General features: G+C 34.5%; 1 protein-coding gene across 47 annotated transcripts in view; it reads right to left on the bottom strand.

Moving 5' to 3' along the window:
• NRXN1 (neurexin 1) overlaps window positions 1–27,176 on the bottom strand; it is a 607,983-nt gene that overhangs the window by 495,801 nt on the left and 85,006 nt on the right. The window lies entirely within an intron of this gene.

A 27,176-nucleotide genomic window follows, 5' to 3' on the forward strand; every position in this document is an offset into this window, starting at 1 on the left:
ACTGGACAGCCAAGTATATATATACACTAAGACCAATGAACTCCATCCTGTATCTTAATATCCTTCTCGTTCTTTTCTTGTTTTGTTTTTGTTTTTGTTTTGTTTTTTTTTTTTTTTGTGGTGTTTTTGGTTTTTTTTTTGTTTTGTTTTACATCAAATATTGATATTTTAAAATACATTATTTTGATTGCATTGTATTCATACCCTTGTTACCATTCTCAGGACAAACTATTAGGCACAGAATCCTATGAGTTAATGAAAAACAAGATCTCAATTCTATTTTTCCAGTGTCAGCCAATGAGAAGAAATACACACTGAAAGTAACCAAAATTAATACCAGGGGAAACTAAATCACTAAGCACCATGACAAATTGTAAACTTTAAATCAACAGAATGTGTGTAAATAGGACACGGACTCCAAAGACCTCTCATTCATACACTGCTTCTTTCAAAACCTCAGCTAAAGGTCTGATCTCTCATTTAAACTGGAGATATATGCAGCACATTTTAGAAGCCAGACTTATCATCATGATCAATGGTAGCCTAATTATTGAGCTGCATAGAAAAGTATATTCCATTTCCAAAGTCTTTAGTCCCAGAGTCCTTTCTTTCATGATTTAGAGTTACTTTATATCTCTTCTGGTGACCTAACTTCATTATATCCCCTGAGCGTCAACTGGGCTCAGACTACAGGGTTTCCAGTACAGCTAGAGATAGAAATTTGAATTTATCATATTTCAAAAGTAGTTTTAATAGTGCCAGCAAAGAATTGCTTCCATCTTTTGGAAAGAGTTTTTCCCTCATGCTCAACACTCTGATGTATTACTTAAGATATTTCCTTCCCGCTACTCATATAGTGAAGATTTTGTCTTCATCTACCACCTACTGTGAGGCTCCACTTAATGCAGTGGTCACTAATGGCAGGCATTTTACATGAATACCAATTTGTGAGAAAGATCACACGATTTTTGGTCTTGTGAGATTCTTGTTATGGAGTGTGGCTTTACTGTTTTATCCACATTCTTCATTCTGGGTAGAATTCATAACATAGATCTTCCTTCTTGTACCCAGGAGTTTATAAAATCGACCAGGTATGAACTGCAAGTTCTAACAGTATTACCGAGGAAAAATAAAGAAAACACTGGGGCAAACTTTCAGTTCTGGTCATGCATTCACATTCTCAACAAATATTAATCTGGCATCTGAACCACTGTTTCTAAAACAAGTTATGTTACTGTTAGGAAAACAATCCAGATAATGTAAAATTAATGGTCTTTGGACACAATGGTGGTCTCTTTTCCCTGGGTCACAGACACCATGCACAGAAAAACACCTTTCATACTGAGAGTCCTGCATCTACCAGACAGCAATACCACTGCTGATCAGCAATCAGTTGCTGAAAATACAAATTTTCACCCAATCAGAACACTTAGAGAAACTCCATGATCAACTAGAGAGAGAAACACTGCTCTCAAAGTGGGTTTTAGACTAAACTTTTAAGAACGAATATGGAACTGATGGACAGAAGATTGGTCAGAATAAAGAGATAAAGTCATGAGACAGAGGGTAGAATGGAAAGAAGGAAGTAAGTATGTCTTATGCAAGAAATCTCACCCTAGCTGACAACAGTGATGATTATATTTGAGAGGAATAGTTTAATTCATTTATTGGCAGGCTACCCTCACTCAGTGAGATGTGAAACTTCTCAAGTTTCTCAGCACTGGTTGCTTCACTCTACTTCCCATCAACAATGCCCTAAAAAGCCATTACAGTCTGCCAGAGAATCTACAAATTTATTGATAGTCTTAGTTCAGGTTATTTACTTATTTATTAATTTAATATAAAAGCAAGCAAAGAATTTGGCAGCCCCAAGCTGGCTCTCTTGCTGACAGTAGTGAATGGACCTGATAAATATAGTGAGCAATTCATAAGTACAGAGATTGTTGAAGCATCCAGGAGTCATAGCAAAAGATAAAACACACAAGCTCCTCTTCACTAGTTAGAGCAGTATTAAAAATCTTTCATTGTAAATGCAAGAAACTTGGAACAGAATCGGTGGTTCTTTTTCTAACTTCTTCACTCTTTCAGGACAACAGCTCTGAAAGGCTGGAGTTAAATCCCAAACCGACAGGCTGATGCTGCTTTGTCAATAGAACAGCACTGACTTCAGTGGCTTGCAACCAGGTGTGAAAGCACTAATGGCAGTTTTCATTGCAGCTCAGCTTCTCAGACTTTAAAAATCTTTCAGTCATTTCCTCTCCTATTATAAAAAAGAGGAGTCTTTACAGACTTTTCCCTTTTCTTTCCACTGAGAAGTGGCTGGTTAGCAGTGAATATTTCAAAACAACATTAAGCCAAAACCCTATTTATTCTCTAATTTAGAGTACATTAAAGCTGTAAGCATTGTAAAAAAGGACTTTTCAGATTCAAAGATGGCTCTTTCTATCCTTGCACTGGATTATTGAGGAAGGAAGCCATTGAAATTTTTAAAATCTTAAGGGCTTATTTTCAGAATCATCAGAAAATTGCTGAGTAGTAATAGAGAACACCTACTATAATAAAACTAATCAGACAATCTTTAAATTAGGCTCTTAACAAATATGTGTTCTGAGATACAGCAGAATGGCTTTGTGGAAGGATGTGTGCTAATAATAAAGAACTGTAGCATTCCTGATTCTTGCATTCCTGCTACTGTTTGGTGATTAGTCCTATAACAAACCTAATTAAGCTGGTTTCCATCCATAACCTATTCTTTGGGACAGGTAGCCATGTGAAGCCACTCCCTGCCCTGCTGGCAATCGCAATCTAGCTTACACTCTTGGAGGACACACTTCTATAAGGTTGAATCTAAAGGTCATACATTTTAAGAATTCAGTACAGTTAGGATGGTACTTTTTATAGTTAACATCTCATTTGGGGCTGACAAGTCATATCCATCCTATTTAACAACAAACCAATAAAAAAATACACCCACTCAGACCTTCTTCACGAATACTTGTTTCCCATTGTCCTAAAAACCTATTTAATTTTACTGAATATGCAATCTGATAGAAAGCTGTAAGGAAACTCAGTGAAAATCTGAAAATAACATTACCAGAGCTAAACTCAAAACTTCTGTGGAGAAAAATAATATCTGAGAAAGGACTAACTGTGAAAGCATTGATCTTTTAAATGAGTTTAAAAAGACAAAACAGAACAAACCCAGCAGTAACCTTCATACAAAATGAAACTGAAGTGAGTCTCTTAGCAGTGAGAATTTTAATTGAATGCTGTAGTGATTCTCTGCTACAGAACAGCTTTGAATGCATCATCACTATTTGTCAGTTACCTGCGGCTAAGTACTTGTCAATAAATAAATCACAAGTTTCCACAAATCTGTATGGTGCCAGAAAGACAAGAAAGACAACGTACTGTTCTGGTTCTACTCCTTACCTCTTTTTCTTGATTTAATGTATTCTTTTGTTGAACTTTACCATATTTAGACACCAGGCCACCAAAATAATTCACCTTCCATTCATTCTTTCTGTCTATTTCAAAATACTGTAAAAAATGCTGTACAGTGGTTGGGGTTATCTGAAAATGTAATGTTAACTGCTACCTACTGTAAAAGCTGAAATGTCAACACTGGTTAACAGTTCAGTACAGAGATGCTCAGTTCTCTTGTGGCTTTTAAGGCTTCTGCAATGACTTTGCTTTTCTGAAAATTGGAGCAAAGATGTATCAGACTGGGCACCCACAAACAATCAGGAAATGCAGATCAATGGAATTATTAAAAAAGAATGTGCCCAGAAGTAGGTCATTTGTGGTTTGAAATACCAAGGTCTATTTCTACAGTTAATGCTCTTAGGCTTAAGGAGTTGAAGCCCATATTTAAGATGTTGAACACATTATATCTCCACAGCATTGTCCAATAGGTGTGTTCTTATTAAATAAAAGGTTGCAGCCGCTTGTCCCTTTGCACTGATTTTGTTCTTACTTATAGCTGCATCATCCCACCAGCTGCCCTATTAACAACTGTCATATATGAAGTATAAAAGATGTATCAACTCAATGTTTTTATTCTAGAAACAAAAATCATAAAACAAACAAACAAAAAAACCCAAATATGCATACACAAATCTACTGATTTTAAATGTGAATTTAGTAATATTCAGTATTTTCCTATTTTCCCTAGTGATGTCAAAAAAGTTATCCCACATCGCTTTATTGTAATAAACTGTCACCAAACCTCCAATCTAAACAGCTGTTTGCTGATACTTCTCATGTAATAAAAACTATGAATATTTTGATACTAAAATCAAAACTGCAATTATACTTTTAACTATGACTCACTACTGATTTGGATTGTTCTGATGAACTATGTTTCTTTATGCATACAAATTACATATTCCGATTGCAGACTGTGTGAGAATTAGGACATGCTAACTAGACATTATGGCTGCTAAGCGCTTTGTGAGTGATGCTTCTGGCAAATGTTATGTTTGCTTCCTGAAATCTTTCATTACTTCTGATATTTTGTGGTTTTAATGTTTTTGTATTAGAATATGCATACATATATATATATGCAGAAAGAGAGAAAGAGAGAGAGAGAGAGAGAGAGAGAGAGACAATGCCTTTGTACTCTCAGATACTCATAAATATTTACTTATTTTAAATAAAATCTTGGTAAATACACTGAATTATTTCCCTGGGCAAAAAGTTCCATGTGGGTGGTTGAACGAGTAAGTGTAGGAAATAAATTGCCAATACATGGTTTCACAATTATTCTCAAACCAGTACTACCCATCATAATCAAAGGAAATACAATTAAAAAAAAATAGATACTGCAAAGCAACACAAAGATAGTAACTTCCATAAACAAATCAATAGAGGCAGACAGCTATTACAAGACTAAATGCAAGCAGCCAATTTTATATAGAAAGCTTGTTCCTGCAACACTGAACAGCACCTACATTTAAATGAAGAGGGAAAGAGCTACAAAGATGTTCAGTAGCATTCCTCCTACTTTGGCACCTTCCTCCCAGTGGAAGGAATGAAATGTCAGGCACCCATTAGGATTTAAAGATATTAAAAATCTTCCTGGTACTGACTGTAAATAATTGGAGCAGTAGGTACTAAGTTTTCTTTGTGGTTGTTTCTTTTTCATGTGAGAGACAATAAAGATGAAGATGGAGGCTCCATACAAATGGGCCAGATGGGCATGCTTTAGAGACAATGTGTGGTGCCTTTAGGAAGTCCTGGTGAATTCACCAGACTGCCTTGCCCCAGGCAAAGCATTAAATAAGTTCCACTGTCGCCTACTTCACAATGGCCTCAACCTCCTAGGGGACAAGGAAGGGATGATAAACCAACAAAAAAAGCCCCTAGAATTACAAATCATCCTGGTGCGTTCAACACACACCACCAAAAGAACGGGGCAGAAAGTACGGAGAAGGGGCCAAAGGGGCAACTTTAAATCCATGAGCTCCATCAGCAGCAGGAAGGATCACTCTTGGATAGAGAGAACCTGAGGGCTGAGAAGGTGTCTTGGAGACTATAGGGAAAGCCTTGTACAATACTTCTTAGAGCAAAAATCCAAAAATCAGTGGCCACTTCCAGCAGTAAAATTACTCAACTAAGCAGCCTTACTGCATCTTACATTCCTGGGACCTCAGCAGTACCTGGGTATGCTTGTCCAGGCTTTGTAAGAAGAAGAAATGGTTTGTTCCCTACATATAACAAAGGTGGCTCAGTTATTCCCTGCTGAGCTAATTTCTGCAAGAGCTTTGGTTCCCAAATACTTATCCATACAATTATGCATCCTAATCTGTGCTTGTCACTTCTATTTTTCATGCATAAGCCAACTTTGGTGGCTTTAAGTTGAGAAGTGTAACAAAAAAAAATTCCATAATTGAAAGGGAAAAGCATCAAGAACTTTTTGATAACACAAACTCTGCTGATTTTACAGCACTTACCTTTTCCTCCATCTTTGTATTAAGATTTTAGTGGTTTTGCTTCATTTTTACCTCCTAACTATATATATATATAGACACACAGATAGATGAATATATAAACACATAGATATTAGTTTTCTATATAACTCTTCCTTCCAATTGTTTATTTAAGCATTTACATTTTCCTTTGAAAACCTCAGTCTTGTAACCAGGAAATAATATGTTCCTACACTGGCAAGAGACCAATTGCACATTTTAAATGCTGTATGTAGTTAAAGTAGAGTAGACCATCTCAAATTCATTGCATAGTGATTTACTAAGATTAAATAGACATTTAAAGGAGAAAATTGTTGTTTTTACTTTTTTTTTTCCCCTCTAGCTATCTAAGTAAAGATCTATTTCACACACTTCTCTGTTCCAGACAAACAAACAAACAAAAACAAAAAAAAAACAAACAAAACAAACAAACAAACAAAAAAAACCCAAACTGTAATTATCTCAGGACTCCTATTCTGTATTAATATAGCCCTGTTATCAAGTCAGAATGTTTAGTATGCACTGTTCCTGTGTAGGTGTATTTATTAATGAAGAATTGCCTGCCATCTCAAAACATGTAAGATTCTAGAATTTCCATATGGTAAGATACCATGTCAAAAAGGTTTCAGGGCAATGTTTGTTATGCTTCATGTCATATAGCCAAGCTCTCTGCATTTAGAGCCCCATGCTGAATTGTCATCCACAGTCATTTGTGTAGATGTTTAAAATATCTCACCATGGTCCAGCTCCTTGACTGGTTTAAGAAAAAAGAGTTGAGATTAGAATTAGCAAAAAAAAAAGTGGATACCAACACTCAGCTAGAAGTAGACTTTTAAAATACAGTTTAAAGTATACATCAGCCCAGATAAATAATTAAAGGCTCAAATGTTAAATGGATTTTTAAGTGAAAGGTTATAGTGCTTTTTTTTCAGAAATTACTGAAATGTACCCAGTTGGAGCTTTGGAGAAAAGCAGCCACTGGATTCCCCCCGGAACTGTAAAGTAGAACAGCTCTGAAACATGCAAGATTTACTCCATATTCTACATGAGGTCAATGTCCAAGTCCCCTGCTTTACAGAGGCACAAAAGGGAAGATCACCCCAAATCTCTAATTCTAAATACAGAGTTCACAAGCACGTTCCTAGAGAATGCTGTGATCTGAACATTCTTTACTTAAAGTTGAGCAAAGACTGTTCTCTTTTGAGCTGTATCCTGGACAAAATATCATGTATATTCCAAGGAAAGGTTTTGGTAATTAAAAAACAAACTTGCAAACTAAATGTCTTTAATAAATGCCTAAAGGAACTGACTCTACTGTTACCTTCTTTAGAGTCACAAACTCTTAAACACAGGTTTCTTCAGTGGATTTAATAGCTAGAATAATTTTGACTTTAAATGAAATTTGAGATAGTGAGACAGGAAATGCAGACAGAAAAGGACAAGCATTGTCTTTGTTAAGCTAAACAAACAATCTGTTTTTTTAATGAAAGAATTCACATATCTCCAGTTCAGACCATCATTACCCCTGGGGCCTTTTAGTACAGAAAAACATTTTCCTTATGGTCAGAAAAAAACAAACAACAAACCACTAGAAGTCGCATCAAAGCAACACATTCAAACTAATATTTTCTAGACAAGATAAATCCCCTTTAAAGCAACAACAACAAAAGGAAATGACTAAGACAAAACAAAATAAAAATATTTGCCAAGTTATATAAATGCACAAATTGATTCATTTTGCTTTGACACTCATAAATGGTTTAGATTGATACATTATAAAAAAAGAATTGCTTAATTCAAGAGAATATGAATTAAAGCTAATAAGATTCAATTACAGATAGCATGTTTACATGATTTACTTGAGCTTACTACCAGACAAGCTGTTCTAGTCCTTAACTATTCTGAAAAATGTAACATTGAGAAAGTCATTATAACAGAAACTATCTTAATTTGGTCTCAGATCTGTGTTCCACAGTACTGAATGAATTGAAGTATCAGTTTTAAGTAGAGTTAGACAAGAAAACACGACATTTAAATGATACAACATATCATACAATTGATGCCTCTGGCCACCCTGAAAAAGAATAATTATTCTCTGAACTTGACACATAAAATTACCCCTCCCCTCTTATTCAGTGCTGCTGAGAAGACGTTTTGTTAGTCTGGTATTCTGGTCATCCTTTTCCTTAGCTGGATAGTCCTTCACTGGAGAAAATTCAAAGGAAAGTGTGACAGATAATTTAGGCCTAAGTTGCACTAAAAACTCCTTATAGCCATCAAAATCTTTCTCTATCTTCAATTCACTTTGCATAGCTGAATTTAGCTGTTCATCCTTGAAATTTAACATATAAAAATGGTTGAGTTTAAATTGAATATACCAATAGGCCATATTCATGGCCAGAGGTACAAAACACTATTCAGTGGTTATCAAATTAATATGAAACTTAAACTTGAGTTGGCCATAGTTCCTTCAGAAAACATTTGGAAATGCATGAGCATGGCACAATGAGTAGAGTATTATTCCTACTCGTAAATCAAGCTGCAGTCGGTAACTTCACTGAATTACACATACCAGGCAAAGGGTGAATCAGAGAAATAAGAACAGATTTTGAGCAGAGTTCTATGCCATCTGTTCTATGAGATATTGTTCTAGCTGTTTTTCAGGCTCCCAGGAGGAAACCAGCAAGGTGGATACCAAAGTGTCAAGAAATAAATTCCATTTCTCTGAATCCTTCCTTCCCTCCCCATTTCATCCTTTCCATCTGTACTTCCTTGCCTCCCACTATTCCCCCATTCTTCCCAGCTCTTGTAGCTCTTCACAAATACCTGCCACTCCTCCATGCCTCTTACCAGATCTCCTTATCCAGCAGAGGCCTTTCCGATCTCTATTGGTATTTCTAGCTCACCCTGTCTGACTCTTAACAAATACTTTTAACTATTCAGAATTTACTTATCTCGAAAAAAGAAAAAAACAATACACCCACAAACAAAACCATTAACTGGAATACAGAATTTGTGAAGTGGTCTGCACTTCCTTCAAATGAGGGCACTTGTGCTTATGAATTTTATAAAACAATATTTTTGTGCCATCTGAGTAGGCTGCTTGGACCCACTAACAGTAATTACACAACATGAAAAAGCACACTCCAAATATATACACATAGAGGACATTTTTTAATTTTTTAACATCCTGATTGATTATAGTAATTATGCATTTAGCTGGTCAACGCCACCTAAATGACAGAGCTTGAAGAGAGCTTATTTCAGCAGAATGAATGCAACCAGCAATTATATCTAAGCAACACTTGGTTCTAGTGATGTACTGTTACCACACGTAAATGCAGCCTATTTTCTGTGATTCCTTATCTCAATGGCATACCTTTCTACATCATCTCTGAACTATTTTTTACAGGTATCAGATTATTGGAACAATAAAGATATCAGAAGGTAGCAAGAATAATTGCATTTTCCTAAGCTGTTCACAAACACTGCTGTACTATTTTTCAGTATATACTTAACTATGTTAATCAGAATTTACATCTTTGGTATAAAAAAATCTCAGCAATGAAGGATAATGACTACCTGTAACACTGCCACATTTCAGCCTGCAGTTTTCTTTACTGCTCTTTTGTTACTCTCAAAAACACTGAAGGAATTGTACAACCACACGATCATCTGAAATCAAGTCACAGCATTTTTGGTCAATAGCTGCATTTTTTTTCCTGCATAATGTCTGACTTTACCTCCTGTAAAATGATGCAATCTGATGCAAGTATCATTGGATTTCATTTCCAGAAGTGGATGCTAGCTGACTGTTGATGAGTTAGTATGTGAGTAATTTATGCTCGTGTTAACTGAAGATAATACATTACTTGTGTTGAATTCAGAACTTAAATCTATGTCTTTGTCACACTCTTTCAGCCGAGACAGATGAGATTCTCATTTGTATCTGTTCATTTCAGCTCTAAAAAGCATAACAGAAACTTAACCTTTACTTAGCTTAATAAACTGAATAAAGCAGACAAATATGTTTCACTTTATAGATTGTATATTTAACATGTATTCTTTGGTACATTATATTTTTCACTGCTGAGAACAGCAGCTAGTTTAAAAATGATGTCTTAGAGAATATCTTGCTCTGTCTAAAACAGACTTTTTGCATTATTTTTTTTAGGGAAAAATGAAAAAACAACAAAAACTAAAATGAAAAAGATTATTAAATCTGAATATAATTTGATATTAAATGAAAATGAAAATTCAGAAAAACTTAAGTTCACGGACGACTGCCAGAATTGTATAAATTTCAATTATTTCATTAAAACCCTTTTCTTTTTTTCCTTGAACAGGTACTTAAATGCTGAGAGTTGCTGAGAGTTAAACTCTATTACCACATGAGTCACATTTAATGCACTAAGTGCATTTCTCAAAGATGTGACGGGCAACTAGACAGGCTGGAACAAAGAGAAGAACCTCTAGGTATTACATTCCAGATTTCATTGATAAGAGAATTCCCATGGAGTGATTAATTCTTCAATTGCATTTTAAAGCAACAACAAAGCAACGCAAGGAGCACATTAATTTGAATAATCACTTCCAAAGAGTATTCATATCACTAAACCATCATTTCTACCATCTAACAATGAAACACAGCCCTTTCCTTTTTTTACTGCTTTGGATGTAGCTGTTGTTATTGAGTGGCAAAACTTTGTCCCTGTAGCATGCCAGCTCCTACCTAAATATTGTTTATTTTGTGAACACCGATTTTGTAATGATTTTTTTTTTTTAAATTCTTGTTCTGAGAAATGATTTGACTTACAACTTTTAATTCCTGCGACATCATTAAAAGAATGGAATTTAAAGAAAGAGGTATAATGCATATGCTTTGGATATTATAACAGACGTCCCACTATGACAAATTGTTTATAATGATTACAGAGTTCATTGCTTTGTTTTCAAAATGACAGATCCAAGAAGAATTATAAACAATTTTTCCAATGGCCCTGGATACATTCATGTTAAAAATGACTTGGGATAAGAAAGAGAAGATTAGAGAAATTTATAGCCTGTTTAAAAAAGCATGAAAAAGAAAAACAAATAAACAACAAAAAAACCACAAAAAACAAAAAACAAAAAAAACCAACAATGATGTTAAATCACATCAGTAGGAAAATGAACAGGTTGCTTTTGTCCTCCCATTGCCTCTCAAGCTGTGCTGTTCTCCCAGTGGGACCATAGAGCAGATTGGCTCAGGTGCTCATAACATTAAAGAAAATAAGTTTACATTCAGCATGTGGAAGTACAAATGTATTTGTTTAGACCTGCAAGATACGCTTCTTACATAAAATACGGGCATAAAAATCTTACATATTACAAGAAAATGTTATTTTCCTGATTTTATTAAGAGATCTTATATTTACTGTTATCTATCGATGTGGATGCCTTAATTAAGCTCGTTCTACTAGGTAAATATGCAACATTTTATAAACTGGGGAAAAAAAACAAAAAAAAAACAAAAACAAAAAAAAAACAAAAACAAGAAAACATTGGATCATTCATAGTCACATAATAAAAAAGAGTAATTAAGGTGCATAATCTACTAATGGAGAACACAGTAAGCCACAGTTCTTTGTCAGTCACTCTGGCTGCAGAAGGTCAAAAGGGCAAAACCTTTCTGGGTGACTCACAGGATCATATCATAGAATCACAGAATGGCTTAGGTTGGAAGCTTGTTACATCAGTTCATGAAACTGAAATCCAGAAACCTTATTGTTTTCTCCTGTACCTTGCATTTTGTTTTAGTCTAAAATTGCATTTATTTAATACAAGAAAGAGGGGGGGAAAGGGCCATAAATCGTTGCAGCTCTTGAACTGCTATTATTAAAGGAACAACAAAGCCATGATATGGTAAAACATGCTAATATGCATTTATATGAAGATAATATATTAAATGAAAAAAAAAACAAGGTTAAAATCTAATCAAACCTTGTTTTTAGAATGAACTGAACCTAATTATTGTTTGTGTATGTTTTACGACAGCTTTTCTTTTTGTGCATTTAATTAAATGTCAACACCCAATAAAATGATGGTTATGAAGCAATAACTGATCACTACAGCAAGACCATATTCCCTTAAGGAAGAGAAACATCACATTTTAAGAAATTTGATTATCTTATGCTAATGGTCATCTCAGTTTAACATTACTTTAACTGGAATCTTCATTTTTCATTTGTGCAGCTGGCAGAACGTTACAGTGATTTTATAACTACAGGAATTAAAAACCAACTTGCAGTCACACAATCATATATCAAGGGAAAACTGCCAAATATGTCTAATTGGAAAAAGCCTCAGTTAAAAAAAGGTTTTCCACTGAGATAAAGGTCAATGAATCTGTAATAGAAACCAACAGAGCTGTAATATATTTATAACTTGTGTCTTGGCTAGACTGCATTGGGGCAGACCCACAGACTCCAGCTGAAATCATCATTAGTAAAAAAAGGTACAAGTCTGCTCTTCCACTGAAACACTTCAATTTCCCAATGGCACTTATACTTTCAATCCAAACATTATAGTTATTTCAGAAAAGCACAGTCATCTTCTCATCTCTAAACAAGAAAAATATACTTTTTTCTTCTGCTAGGTACAATTAAAAAAAAAACAAAAAAAAACAGGGTTTTTTTTTTTTTCCTGCTCTTTCTTAGTCACCGCCCACATTACAGATAAAGAATACGATCATTTTCACTTAATCATCAAGCAGCATGAGGTCTTGTTCTTTTACTAACACTTGGCCTTTTTTGAATGAAGTATATCCCCAGAGTTCAACAAAAACACCATTAATAGATGTCCAAAACCAGTCAGAGGTCTTGTCACACCTTCCTGTCTACAGAACATACACTGATTTACAACATTTATTTTGCACTCTGAAGACAAAAATTACTTGTCCGAGAGAAAAAAAAAAAAAGGACATAAATAATACTTTAGAGAGAGTAATTTGTTTCATCTTTTCTTATATTAAGCTTCCATTAGAAAAAATAGTGAAGTAATATAATTGGAAATAAATATGAGAAATCACACAAAAAAATATAGGTAATATTGGAAATAGAAGCAATTTGATTAATTACAATTTTTGGAATGCTAGAATTTAGAATATTCTCTGAGCTATTCTGGTCACTGTAAAAACACATTAGGAAGGAGTCCCTATTGAAATCATAACGCAGACAAAGAACTGGAAAGTTGGTGAGTGCTTAATAATTATGCAGTTTGGGGAAAGCTGAGTTTCATGAGTTCATGAAGAAGCACTGAGGATTAACCGCAGCTGGCAATAGGCAACGTCTGCAAATGGAAGATTTTTGTGGTGGTTAAAAGTGACATATGAGGGCTGCTCTGAAAGTAATGCTTTCTATATTATTATGTTAGCCCACAACATCGGAAGTAGATGTTGCTGGTATGGAAGTAGAGGTTGAACCTTCCACCAATATGGCCATGCAGATTTTCATGGGAATGAAACATTCTTCCTCATTGCTAGCAAAGACTCATAAGTAACGGTGGTGCCTACATTGAAAAATAGTGTTTTGTAGATGAGAATTTGCAGCTCCTTTTATCTGTTGTAGCTTCCATGGAAATAATTAAGAGCATTACTTTTGGTGCAACCTACATATCTCCAGGGAATAAGGAAGACATGTTCAACGGACCAGCTTCCAGTCAACCAGGGCATTCTTCACTAATGAGAACAACAAAACAGTTTCTAGCTTTTGTGTTAAAAATTCGGAGAACCTTTGTTATGCTCTGGTTTTATTGATACCCCTGGAGACATAAAGATTACACTGACTTCAGCAATATTGTTTTCCTACATTCCACTCAAATTTTCTGAAGGTTTTTGAAATCAGACATGAACAGTCTTTCATCAATAAATAATTTCATAGATCAATAATTTCAGATACTACAGGTTTTTCTGGTAGCCTGACAGCTACACATTTATAAAGAAAACATGCCATAGTCAGCTTCTCCCATTAATTTATAAATATGATGCTGTATTACATATTAAAAATTAAAAAATAATATATGTAAAAGTAGGACAGACATCTTCTTAAGTCTTATATCCGAGAGTTATGAACTATAGGTCTTGACTAGTACCTGAACTGAACCGATTCTATGCTTCAGAATTGCTGCTGTGTTATTGTTATTTCACTTTCATCATTCAAATGCAATCACTAACATGAAATTTATTTTACTGAATGTTACTTCTGCAAGAGACTCAGCAGATGCATAATGCAAACAAAAGGGTTTTTTGTTGATGTTATTTTGTTTATACAAAAGTTGCAAATCGAAAGGAATACCAAGGATACATTAAATCCTCATAGTAAGAGGGAAAAATATGCACATGGATAACAGAAATTCATGTGTTTAAAAACACAGCTGACTGTACATTTAGCTTTTAAAACTTTTACAAATGCATAGGGATAAAAACAAATTACTTTGTCAGAAATAGGAAGAAACTGCCTACATCAGTGAAGCCCTGTGCCACCCCAAAAATATACTTTATCCAGAAAAGCAGGACTTTTTAAAGTATGGGCTTATTGTTTCAGGGAATGGTGCAAGCATCTCTACCTGATATTTTGCTTATCATCCTGATATGTGGCTTAGTCGTTTCCTATTTTTGTCCTATCTTTTTCCCAGTGTAGGTATACCCATCAATTCTGTGAGCAGAGTCAATTAGTCCTCTGCTTAAATCTTCAGAAGGTATTTAGACATGAATCTCTGTTCTGAAAAGCCAGTGATGAAAACACTACCTTTCTGTACCATGGTTCTAGAATTTACTTTTTAATTCAGATACTCATTTCAGTTCTTACATATATCAAACAGCCAAAACTCTTCCAGAAAATAGAATATTCCTTAAGAGTTCACTTCTCTGTTCACAACATTTAATGAAAGGATAAATCAATTCTGAAGAGTACTTAAGAAGACTAGCAATTCAGAAGGACTAGAAATTCAGGAAAAAAAAAAAAAAAAAAAAAAGGTAGGCAGAAGAAACATGCTCTGTTGTGAACAGTTTCAGTATTAAATCAATTTTTCAGGATTTTATATTCTGTTTTATATTCTCTTACAAGGCTATAATTTGTATCCAAACATTGGACTCATAGAAAAAGCTTAATATTTTATCACGTAAAAGAACAGACTGTTCAAATTTTCTGTTGAAGAACATACCGCATTTACAATTCTCTTACTCTCTTTTACTGAACTAAGTAACCAGTGCACATCAGTGCCACAAAAAGCAACAACAAAAAGACATGTTCATGCTAGTATGCAAAAGGACTTAGATGTTTGTCTTTGTGACATCATTTCTTATTTTTCAGCACAAATACTTAAACTTTTGTCCAGCTTTTTTTCACACTGCATCATTTTTGTTCCCCTGTGCTTAACTGCATTTGGAAATGTGTTGCTTTTGACAAGGAATGAGAATATTGTATGTTAGGTCACACACGCAAGTACCAGCATAAGCAACAGCGTATTAACCGATGCTGATCCCTAGTAACTTAAGTTATTCAGTGTGAAACTTTCATCACAAATTGCTGAAAGAGCAATGTTTGTGTCTAGGAGCTACATAGCTCCTAGTGACCAAATTGATACTTTAGAATGCATTAAGAGAACTTCCCCAATATTCTGAAGGTCTGAGCTGGGAACTTATTTAACTAGTATATTCTAGATAATAAATGACTCAGACAGTGAGCCCTTTCCCTTTAATACATCACCCAGTAAACAACTATACTGCATAGCTCCTGTCACCTGTGCTGTTCAAGGTCTGCTCTTGCAAAAGGCAGTCTGTTTGAAAAATACAATGCAATATGTTATCTCTGTGATTTCTAATCCCTCTCTCCCTGGAGAATGAGTCATCAAGGATTTATAAAAGTTATAAAAAAAATGATGCTGAGCTGACAACACCTATCATGAAAGGGAGCACCTACAAAGTAGAGTAAATGAGACAAATATTAACTCAGACTTTCCTTCAGAATTCATTTTTAGCATGAGTAAAAAAAAAAATAAAATAAAAAAATCTGAGTACTGCATTCAATTACTGCAATTATGCAAGTAATTGAAGAAAATAAAAATCATATATGCAGTCAAATACTGTATTTAAAAACTGAAGTTTTTAAAAACTAGATGTGCATTGAAATACACCTATCAGATGCACAGGGACCAAATCAAGACATTTCAGAGAATCTTCTTCTTCTACCACTTATCACTTAGAGATACGGGACTAATAGAACACAAAATGCTTCTTTATGTGGTTGCTTTTTTCCTTTACTTACACAGTATGATAGCTAACAGTACACTGACAGTACATATTTGGATAGAGTTGGGGTGCAGTTTTAAGAAACAGCAATACCTTGCAGTTTGGTCATAGCCCTGAAATTAATCAGATTTCAAGTAACAACTGAATGGCTGTCTGATCAACAGAATTACAGCTACACCTTATTTAGATCTGGAGCACTGTGTTAACTTCAACACACTTTGTCAACAATCACAGAAACATATCTGATATCAGATTCATTCCATCCCTGCTAGCTACCATGGAATTTTTAAGTAAGGAATTAAGAAGAGCTAATTCTGCTGTCAGTTAAATTCAGTAATTGTGTGGACATTCGAGATGTACAGAGTTTGGATTTGAATATGGTTCTATCACTTACATCTTCCCCAAAACTACCTCATCTTTTTAGAGAACAGATGCTCAGCCCTGCTGATACGTAGCTGAAGCATATGGCCATGGATCTTCAAGTTAGGAGGGATATAAATAAAATATGCACGACTTGAAACAATATCATACAACACTGTAGATATAATTTGGACTTCTGGAAAACAGCTAAGAAGGCTAAATATCTATTAGGAGAATGAGAATACTGCAACAAAGGGAAATAAATGAGATAGGGCAGTATGGGGTGGAACACCATACAGACACCCAGTCTGCTTGAAACTGACTGATTTTAATGAGACCTCCAAAAAGCGTGTACTGCTATACAAGATTTTATGTATTTTGAGAAACTGTCTGCAATAACATTAAAAAAAAAAAAATAATTAAAAAAAAAAAAAAAATCGAGCTGTCATTTAGCCCAGAACTTTTCATTTCTTGTTTGTATTTTAGATGCAAATATATACTAAGAAATACAGCAAAGGCCATCTACTGAGGTAAACAGTAATGCAAACAGTCTTTTAGACAGGCAAACAATGTACTCACATGTCATGGTCAGTTCACATGCATTTTATTGGAAATAGCTCTGCAGCTGGCAATATATCATCTGTTAGTTAAGCTAATAGGAAAACGCTGCATGTTTCTTTCAGCATCAAAGCACGTAAATGTACAACATCACTTTCTTTTCAAATCATAGGATCGTATTATGTTTTGTTTTTTTTATTATTCATAGTTTTGTTTTTAAACATGACAGACTTGCTGAGAAATCAGCTCACCCATGTTCCATCCATAGAAAGAACACACCTTTCCTTGAAAGAACATACAGTGACTTTAACACGTATTTTCTGCATTACAAAAAAGTGGCATTGTATTGCTTCCTATTTCTGTAGCTAGATGTAATTATAATACTGAGTCAATTACTTCAGGCCATAAGGATCTATGATAAAGTAACTGCTGCTTTCTTCTTGTCCTTGCATACCTCTGCTCAGCTTGATTTGATAGGAGGAATGGTCTCTGTTCTGACTTTCAGTGTGACCATGATGTTTTCTGGGAAGAAAAGCTCAATGTAACTGCATCAGCAATTACAAGCAACCAAAGGACAACAGAATATTGGTTATAGTTAGGTCAAAGTTCTTGCTCACCATTAATTGAGAAGCAGGGTCACATTAACCTACTGCTTTTGTTATTGTTACACCAATAAAAAGTCAGTCTTGTGGTACTCTAAATACATCACCTCATGCACATTTAGCATTTAGTGCTTACAAAGAATACCACTCCACAAATAGGGCTGTCGCCTCACAGTAACTCTCACATTTGCAGATGGGTCAAACAGTGCACATACATTTTTCACTGTAGGAAGGAAGCTAAATATCTTTGCATAGCCATGAAGAGATGAATTTCTCTTGTTACTCTGTTACTGTGGATAGTAGCAGATACACCTAAATATACATGAATATGATTAAGCGTGGCTTAATGATTAATAAAAACATAAATCATATATAAAAACAATACAGAAAAAGTACCATAACAATAATAATACCCTGGAAAGCTACCTTCCTTCTTTTGAAGGTGAACTTAAAGTAATGATGTTCTTTATCTGTTTTACTGTCTTTGACTGTCCCTGAATGTGGGTCAGCATTAAATACAGTATAACTCTCCATTTCCCACTGCACATTCAGGTAAATTATCTTTAAAAAAAAGCCAAAAACAAATACTTAATAAGTTTAGCTTTTTCTCAATGACTTCTCAAGACTCTTACTTAACTAGTTACTGTGGGTACTTAAGAGACTTATTCTTGAGCAGAGTCTGCTTGATTTATTTTTCAAGTCAAAAAGAGAAATAAGTCTTAAAGAAAATATCATCACATTCCTTTAAAAAATGTCTAACAGATATCATATGGTACTGCATTTCCTGTATATTCACCATTTATCAGACAGAACCGAACAACCAATGGCAACAGAAGATTTTCTGCCCCTCCTGAGTGGCCTGTATACTGTGAAGAAGAAAGAGGCTCAGTACCTGACCACAGCCCACTGCAGCTCCAAAAAAGGGAACTACTGGTGGATGCATTTGGCAAAATAACCTTGGATTCAGGATAAAAAGTCATATGTGCTCGCTCTGTGAGGGAGAGTGAGATCTGGTGTCAGTGATTTAGCAGACCGCCAGAAGGACAAAGTCCTCTTAATGAACAGGTATTTCAGAACACGAGGCTCTAAATATAGATGAACATTCACATAAAGTCAAAGTTGTCACCATCATTTTATATAAGCACAGCAATGAGTGGCATACCTTTGCAAAGCCATTCTCACCAGCTTTCACCCTTCTCTCTAGTAGCACTGTCAATAATTAAGAAGTGACTTTAACTCCAGTAATAAACTCCATTACCAATTATGAATTTTATAGAAGATTTACTGAAATATTAATTTTATAGAAGATAGTATTCTGGTGAAAAATGTTGGAATCTAAGTTGTTTACTGCATATGAAAACAAAAATTAACAGTAGTTAAACATATTCCATAAAAAACATATATATTTAAGATTTTAGTTTAAATTTGTTTTAGAGTATCGTTAAGAACATCTCCTACCACTTGGGAACAGGAAAATGAGCTGAAACAATGATGAGGTCATTCTGACATCTAGTACCATTTAAAAAAGAAATCCCACGCCTTGTGATGGAATATTGTATAAAGTTTTCTTTTTTTTTTTACAAAAAGAGGATACTGAGCATGCTACCAACTGAACAACTTTCAGCTCTTTCTGTAAGTCGTGTTGCAAATGCTTGAAAATCTACCTAACTTTACAGAGAAAGACAGGAAGCATAAAGTGATCACGTAAATCTTACCACTGCATATATTTGCAAAGTGAAGAGAATACATCAGTATACATACAGTGAAGAATTTCACTGGCAGAAGGATGAGCCTTAGATGAATACAAACAATAACTTCCAAAAGAATGGATTTTTCTGCAGTCCATCTGTTTAAATCTTCACTACCAAGGGAGAAGAAAAAGTTTCACATCATTTCATTGCATTCCTCCTGAGACATCCCTTTTCTGGCCATTTCAATCTCTATTTGCTCCAAGATAACTTCAAATGCAAGACAAGAGCAAAAGGAAAGTCTGTTCAGTTAGCACATTGAGCACAGTGCCATCTTTACCTGTACAGAGGCATGCAGGAAGAAGCTTTCACATCTTCCAACAGGCAGCCTCAGTTGGCTTGGTCTCTACTAAATGCTCTGAAGAAATACAGTAGCACTCTGGAGGAGCATTACACATGAATGGGGGAAAAGAACATACAGAATAATTTGCAACATTTCCCCTCACCAAAAAAAAAAAAAAAAAAAAAAAAAAAAAGCTGTTTTCATTTGCAAACAACAAGAGAACCTTCTTGGCAGAAAAATATTCCTGCTGCATGACTTCTTCCACGAACATACCTAGATAGCTCCAAGTGGGTACCAAATGGCATGACTTACATTTACATATATATTTTCTGCCATATGCCCAAGAGTTGGCCGTATCTTGAGAATATTATAGCTCCAGCTGAGTCAGCACAGTGAGCAATCCACAGCCAAACATTCAAAAACGTGTGCTTAAGGCAAGGAGCAAGGTTTTCCATGTCAGTAATTTTTATTCGTAAACATACAGAAAATTGCTAGCTTATGAATGTCAGAATCAACTGAATTTCCTATTTGATTCCTATTTATGCAAGATAATAAAAGCACATCACATATTCCAGAGAAATGCAAGATATCTCCACAAAAAAATTTTGTTTGTTTTCTGTTTTGACCTAAAAACAAATCTATATCTATTTTCCATGTATTTAGGATTTAAATTGATTTTACTAACAAAATCATAAGAAAGACTGTATTTCTCCCTCAGTGGCATATTGATTGCAATGATTTCCATAGGCTACAAATACCTGAAATATTTCTTTCAGAGGAAGTATAGAATCACAAAATATATCCTAAATACTTATAGGACTGAACAATGGCATTGTACATAAAATAACAAAATCCTTAGACTGTCTACTGAGTTTAATAGCTGGTATGTTAACATCTTTAATTCTTTAGCTCTCACAGCACCAGAGGAGATATTCCTATGAAAATAAAGATACAAAAGATGAATCACAATTTTCTGCAAAATGACATCATATTAAAAGTGAGATTTAAGAACTATTGAAGAAGCAGCTTTGAGTTCAGCACCTAACATTACCACAAAAGTGAAATTCCCATAAAGCAGTGCTCCATCACCATGGCAACCTTGCAAGGGTAGCACAAAAGAGTTCATCTTTATGCAACACAGTTTTATAAAATCCATCATCCCAAATGTGACAGCATGTACTATCTTTTGGGTCTGCTGTGACACCACAATGCATTGGAGTTATTAAATATAACCAATGCCTCATTTATTACCAGTCAAAGAAGGTACTCTCTAAATGCAAATGTTTAAAATTAAAATGAAGAGTTTAATCAGTAAAACTTCTCAATCTTAAATTACCATAGGGAAAGCAACAATATCAGCTCCGCTCACATTGTGTTTCAATACAAGTTTAAAATATTAAACCTAAGATCTATGCTTATCCTTTGACAACTACAGTATGACCTTTAGATGTAAAACTAATGAAAGCAGTATGACCGTGCCCTTTTGAAATAAAACCCTGTAATCTCAAAGCATAAAAGCTATACTAATAAGCGATTACAAGGGGATTATGTTGCAACCTGGAGTGTATGTTTAACAATTCTCAAGACACTCTTTTTGCCATATAATTTCTTAAACTTAAAACATAGTTAAAAGCAAGGCTACCAAGAACTGCCTCAGGTGCTCCAGGTTAATTTGATTCCAATTATTTTCTACTGAATGACTAATTGTGAATGACTTCATGTATTGATCTCTTACTTGAATCAATAACAACTCCTCCCCTCCTCTCTACTTCTCCCCCCTCCCTGTTCTCTATGAGCCACACAGGGAGATGAAAAAAAAAAAAAAGAAAAAGAATTGTAATAGATTTTTTTGTACAGAAGCTGATCTCTCATTCATGAAAGTATGTTAATTCTAATGAACCAAACTTACAAAATACAGTGTTGAGGTCTTTTTGTGCTACCTTGTTTTATTTATTTATCTGTTTTACAACACATATAAATCTAGAGAAAAGTATTTTTAATGACATCTAGGCTATCAGAACATTCATAATACTGGGACACCAAATGTAAACAAAGTCCTCAAGGAACTCCATAAAACTGTACTGTAATAAGAATAGTTTTCTTTTTTTTTTTTTTTCCTTTCATATTGTGTAAGTATATGAACTCAAGAATGGATTTGATAATATAAATATACATCCTGACATAGCTTGGTTTCAAATGTTTTGTTTCTAGGTCAGTGTGACTATTAGGCATGTATCTTGAGCCAATGTCAGTCATGTCAGCAAAAGAATTTGCATTCTTCAGAAATAACCTGTCCAAGTAGAACTGAGGTTTTGATAATAATTAGGCTAGGAAAGGTGAAAGTGTACTTTTATAATAAATGTAGCATATAGTCCTAATGAGGACAGAAAGCAAAAATCAGAATTGTCTGAGGAACTATCTCCTTACCTAAGCACTTTCTGAATTCCAAGTGACTTAATTGGGCAGAAAATTAAGGGTGGGAAAAAAAAAACAACAAAACACTGAGAGAAATGCTATGTCATATGCTGTAAGGACAAGTCAGCAATTTTTCAGTTTCCATACATTCACAGTTCTCTGATGAGAATGAATAATACATAGCCAGAATCAACAGTCAGCTAATTCTGAGCAACTTCATGTTAACATACTTGCAGCTCTAAAAACAAATTTCATCTCAATATTGCCCATATTATATTTCTATTTTACATAATACCCTATTGTATCTTCATCTGCATAGCAATTAACACCAACTTCGAAGCAACTTTGAGAAGTCATTTGTTTAACTTGCCATAATTGGTAACTTCATAATATCGTCTAACTTGTTCTGTATCATAAGTTTGTGACTTTCTCTATTTTTGCTACTAGGGATGTTTTCTAATTTGTAAACAGCAATTTTCTTGCAATACACTTCACATACAATATTTATTTATTTAAGGTTTAAAAAAGTATTTGTTCAGAAATACAGAATGAACCACTGTATGGGAAACTGTTGATCACAGCCTCAACCTCTCTGACTGACCACCTGAGGCAAGCAATGAGTCAGCTGTGGGAGTGCAGGTGAAGGTATTTCAGTTGTGCCACCAGAAGGGGTAGAGACAAGTTCGACCCTTCCTAGATCTCATTTAAGGGCTGACTGCCACTGAGGCAAGATCTCTTTCTCTGGAGATAGCTCCTTTGTGGAGTTTACTGCAAGCCTTCAATGTCAGTGAGCATTTCCCATTTATCATAGATCATCTTTCTATCACAATAATCATTTGTACAAAACATCTGTTTAACTTTTTTTTTACCTATCAACTGTACAACCACCAACTTGATCTCAATCAGTGTAAGTCTTGCTGCAGACTTCCATAAGAGTAGGGTACTGTCCTCACAAAGTTAAACCAATAAAAAGCACCACAGATAGATTATTGATTTAAAGTAGAATTAAGGCTACTCCTTAAAAGTCAGAGACAAAATTTCACTATATTTTAAGCTGTGGTGTATCTGTGGTGAGCACTGAAGTGCTTAGGATGCAAACACACCAAGGGCCTAGTCTGAGACTCAATTTACTATGTGTAAAGGATGCTATGCATCATGTGTAAATGAAGCAGTGTGAAGGTTAGTAGGTGATTTTTTTTCCCCTTCCTTTCTTTGCAAGCAATTCAATGATAAGCACAGTTTAGCACAAAAAAAAAACATATTAGTAGCTGATATAATAGGTGGTTTTATGGCACAAGATGAACTTTCATAAAACTTCAGCCAAAACCTTTATAGTAAACAATGCAACAGCCTCCCTCCGCTTTCTCCTGTATGAATTTAGATCTAAAGTTGTTATTCACAAGTGATGAAGCATGAAAAAAATCAATAAAAGGGCATTGCATTTCAAATATCAGTGCCCCAGGAGCAGCTCTGTCAAAACCTGAATTCACCACAGAGGTAGCAATAGCACTCTAACAGACTTCTGCCAGTTGAGAACATCTGCTTAGGGAAATAAAAGGTGCCTCTTTTAAAGAGCTGATTATCCCTGATAGCCTCTTTCATCACTTGAATACAATGCACGTGCTGCTTGATGTGTCTTTGACTACACTTCCACCAGTCTGTAAGCACTCACTTAAGCGCTTCTCACTTTAGACTGACCACCCATAGCAACTGAAGAGAGAAGCAATAAGTACAAGAAAAAATGGCTCCAGCTTTCAATGGTATTTAATTTAAAAATCTATTAATTCCCATCCTGCATCACAATTGCACATTGAAAAACTGATTTTAAAAAGTTTTACTATTTCCTGCATCTGAACAGTAAGGCTAGGATAATAAGGCACCAAGTTTTCCCCCTTCAGTCAGAATAAAAGACAGAATGGTATAACTTGAGCAGAAGATTCAAAGGCATAATGATGAAAACAATACTTTGTCTTCCGTCCCTACTTCAATATATAACAACTAGCAAAATATAATCAGTTATCGAGCAGAAACTCACCATCTGTGAGATTTAAGACCAGTGAAAAGTAGAAGATATAAGCAGTCTGAAAAGAAGTGGACATAAAATATTAGAATCATAGAATCAATCAGGTTGGAAGCGACCATAAAGATCAATGAGTCCAACCATGTTTTAAAAAGTTACAAAGTCTGTTTGCTAAGATAATCCATATAGAATCTCTCAATGGATTTTAAGACATTTTTCCCCATTCCAAATTAATTACTAGTAGGATTTTCTTCAGGAAAGTATCATTAATCATTTCAAGTTTATCTGTAATTCTAGAAGCTCCCCCTTCTCCACTTACACTAGGCTATATTTGACATTTAAATCAAAACTTCAGACATTTCTTTACAGTATGAAATGCCACCCTTAAAATATTCACCCTATCCAGAAAACTTCAGTTTTCACACTTCCATTGACTTTCATAATAGCAGATATGTTCTGAGTTCTGGAAGTAATTTTACACCCCACATATTCTAGACTGATCAAAATCTTTTCTGAACATGTCTCAGTTAAATAAAAGATTGTGAATGCAAGACCATGCAGTCCCTATGGCTGTTTTGCTGCCTGTTGTGGATCAACCTGTTGCAAGGCAATGACTCTGCTCTCTATGCTCAAGTAAGGGTTCACGCTGCACAGCATAGTTCCCAACTTTAGTGTTAGCCAAGTTGTAAACATTTAATATATTCCCGTAATCTTCACCTTTTTAGCAGTTCTTTCCAGACTACCAGAGGATGAGTAAAGAGAGATCGAAGTCTTAATACTTTGTAGGCCGTTTATATACTACTAATCAAATCATAATAAATCCCACATTCAAACTAGTTACATAAAATTCAGGTTAACAGTCCATAACTGAGTGCCATTAAAATTACAGGTACTTTTTTAAAGCTACTTTGAAATAAAATATTTTAACAGAATTGAATCAAAACAAAAAACAAACAAAATTTCAGCTACTCATACACACCCAGGACTCTGTCAAAAGCTGTGTAATCTTAAAGATTTTGTGTTCAAATCTTCACAAATTTATCACCTAGTTTGTAACAACCACAGTATAGAGTCCCATGTGTCTAACCTGCTAGTTTTATGCTTTTGTAACCCTCTTTTTATGTTTTAATAAATATGTTAGACAATAAAAAAATTGTTACTTCCATACGTGAATGATTTTATATGTTGTATACACAGTCCAAAATAATTCCTGTTCACTCAGTTCAGCCCAGGCAAGTCAAAAGGCCACAGGACTTACAGTGGATGAAAGCCTGTCACAGACACAGGTTTTTCCAGTACTAAACTTCTCTTAGCACCCAAAAACACTTAATATTTCTACATTTATTGTATAACAACACTGCATACTAAGCTAAATACTGTGAATTTTGTTTGGCATAGTCTCTCTAGTAGTTAGGTTAGATAGATCTCTATTAGCATTGTGATGTCTCCTTTGCAAAGTTAGTCTTCGCTACAAAAGGATTCTTTTTAGCCTTTAAGATTAATAGTAAGAAAGATTGACTGCCTCTGGTTATATAATTCAATTTAAAGAACCTGAAAAATGTTACTGAAAATCACCCCTATTTGCCAAAAGGCTGACAAGCGATTTGTTCAAAACCATTGAAAGAATTCTGGGAGGTGTCAATAATGAATAGGACAACTGCTTGTCCAGCTTGATAACTAAAGAGAGCTTGCTGATAAATTTTAAACGCATTCAGCATACTGCATTGTACTCTGGACTCACTTTATATACCCACTGCTCCTAGATTTATACAGAAATAGTTCTGTAATAAAGCTACTTCTGTTTCAGATTACTAGACATTTTAATGCATGAAATATTTGCACATATATATATATATATATATCAATTCCTCATGACATTTTTAGATTTAAAAAAATTAAGGTGGGTGTTTTTTGTTTGTTTGTTTTGTTTTTAAGCTTTTCCCATGTTTGCATATGAAAATTTAACACCTTAATTTAGGGGGAATATAAATGCTTAGCCATTACAACACATGCTCTACCTATTCTCTTTTTCTTCTTTGTTCAATTATTTTCCAGTATGAGCATACTGAGATTTGAAGAGCTTTTTTTTCCCTTCAAGTTCCCTAAGCTTATACTACCATCATTTAGGTGTAAGTATACAAAAACTAACCAGAAACCTAATACCACATGTTAAAGTTAGCGTTCTGAAAGTATGAAGTTATCTATATGATTAAATATTACTTTTTGTTTTGGAAAGCCAGAGTTTGTTTAGACTATTTCCCTTTATTTAAGGTTAAGCTATATAAAACTTTATGAAAATTCTGGTTGACACAGACAGAAGCTCTGTTTCAAGTGAACAAGCCTAAACTAGTTTTACCTCATCCCTTTTATAACATTAATTGCAGAGGCAGATAAAGTAAATTTTCCCTTCTGCTGATTTCTTTTACTTTTACTTTCAAGTCTTGACTGGCATAAGGACACTCTAATACTTAGCCTTGCCAATGGACCTGCTCTTAGGCAAATAAAATGGATGCCTGCTTGAGGGCTTTGGGTTTTTGTCTTCATTGTCCTTCTGTCTTGACAAGGACCTACTGCAAAATATTGTTACTTCTCAACAAGTTTGAAAGTATGTATGCTAAAGCACATGCATCTGCTTAAATCATTATATTTGAAAAGACCCTATTCTGTACTGGTGATGATCAAATCAAACCTATAACCAAAATATTTAAATTACTTTGAGATATTCCAGAGTTAAAGTACAGCAATGACTGAAGGAAGATGTCTGAAAGAAGCTTTCTTCTCTCAAAAAAAAAGTAAAAAGTAATTTAAAAACATGTTGTCATGAACTTAATGTAAGTAATTTTGTTATCAAACCAATTATGAAAATTGAAGATATGAAAGCATCAGAATTGAAATATCTTTGACAAAAATAAAGCATTGTTGAACTCTTTTGA

Source organism: Coturnix japonica, chromosome 3, assembly GCF_054131305.1.
Source record: "Coturnix japonica strain WE chromosome 3, WE-NBRP24, whole genome shotgun sequence".
NCBI lineage: Eukaryota > Metazoa > Chordata > Aves > Galliformes > Phasianidae > Coturnix > Coturnix japonica.